This window comes from Octodon degus, unplaced genomic scaffold (assembly GCF_000260255.1).
Source record: "Octodon degus isolate 3935 unplaced genomic scaffold, OctDeg1.0 scaffold00063, whole genome shotgun sequence".
Taxonomy (NCBI): domain Eukaryota; kingdom Metazoa; phylum Chordata; class Mammalia; order Rodentia; family Octodontidae; genus Octodon; species Octodon degus.
Window position 1 is genome coordinate 4,420,986 of NW_004524639.1, and position 1,542 is coordinate 4,422,527.

Genomic DNA, 1,542 nt, shown 5'->3' on the forward strand with positions numbered 1-1,542 from the left:
ATTCTACTTGATAGAGGAAAATTCAAAATATAGTGTTTTTTACTTAAGTATCATAAAGTAGGACACATAGGTTAAATAAATATAACTTGAAAATCTTTAAAAAAAATTAAGTAACCAGGAAATGCCTATTGGAAAGGTGAAAGTTTTCTTCTTATGTCTCTACCTACCCCTGTTCACTTGCTTTCTAAAACAGTTCCTCTGTCAGCCACTTTGATTTTCATGTTTTTCAAGATTATATGGTCTACCCTTTTTTCTCATTTCTTCCAAATTTGTATCCACAAATTAGAACTTGCATAGAACTCCAGGCAAACATGTTGGCTCAATCAGAAAACATTTGAGTACCTTGCCTCTGCCTCAGTAGGGTATCATTCTCCTTAACCTTAACACCTCGAAGTCACACTTCACACCTTTCCTTCTTTCTGGCCAACATTTGCTGAAGAGGAAATTGTGTGAAATAGAGTTGGAAAAGTCCTGAAAAGTCAGAATGTGGGACTGACACAAAGAAAAAAAGTTATAGTTGAGGAAAACAACACGTACTGCTAAAACGCTGGATTGGTGTTACAAGAGAGGATAATCAGAACAGAAGAGAAAGTTTCAAGTGTCCTGTGAATGTGCAATCAGAGATTGTTGGGAGCTAGTTGGCCAAGGCAAAGAGCAAAAGCATTACATAAGCTACATATGCCTATGGGGCTTCATGGGGAAAAAGGAGAAAAAAGTCACAATTTTGGCTGCAACTCTTGCAAGAACATAAATGGCATGCTCATAATTGTGTATGAAGATTAAGAACAAAAATTTCCAGAAGGGTGGCTAAACTACAGTATGGAAGAAAAGGTAAAGAAACTGGAGGGGAAGAATAATACTTTTACTTTGTCTTTTTTATGAAACTTGATATGATGGAAATTTAATAATTGTAGAAACAGTGTTGAGAAAATATGTATTAATATGTATGATATGCAAAGTTCTTTGAAATAAGAAATTATAAGTATAGAGAAGAATAATATATATAATAGTACTTCTAAAATGATAAAGTGTTTTCCACAGAAAAAATAATTTTTATCATGAGATGGAATTGTCTTTACATGTGAGCTGAGTGTCTGTTGCACATTAGTTCAAAAAGAGTAGATGCCTGTAAAATGAGATCCGAGGAGGAAATCTTACATTATAGTTGCATAAACTCTATCTTGAGTATTAATTCCATTTATCTTATGTGACAAGTGCCGAGGAAGTTTAGGTCACAAAAAGAATTGTCATTTATAGTTTAAAGGGCCCTTCCCAATGTGCTGCGATGGTATTTCTACTTTACCACACTTTCTGTATATTTTATTTTGGGTATACTTACAATTTTGAGGCTAAAATTTTTCCCAAAATGCTTATATCCTGCCATTAATCAAGATGAGTGCTAAAGAACACAGTTGTACTTTGGTAATTGATGGCTGCAGAACATGCCAAACCTGGTACAGGGGGCATTTTGTTGAGAAAATCTTCATCACTGCATGCCACCTTCAGTCTCTGGTAGTTCACAGGGAGTACAAAACCCTCAGG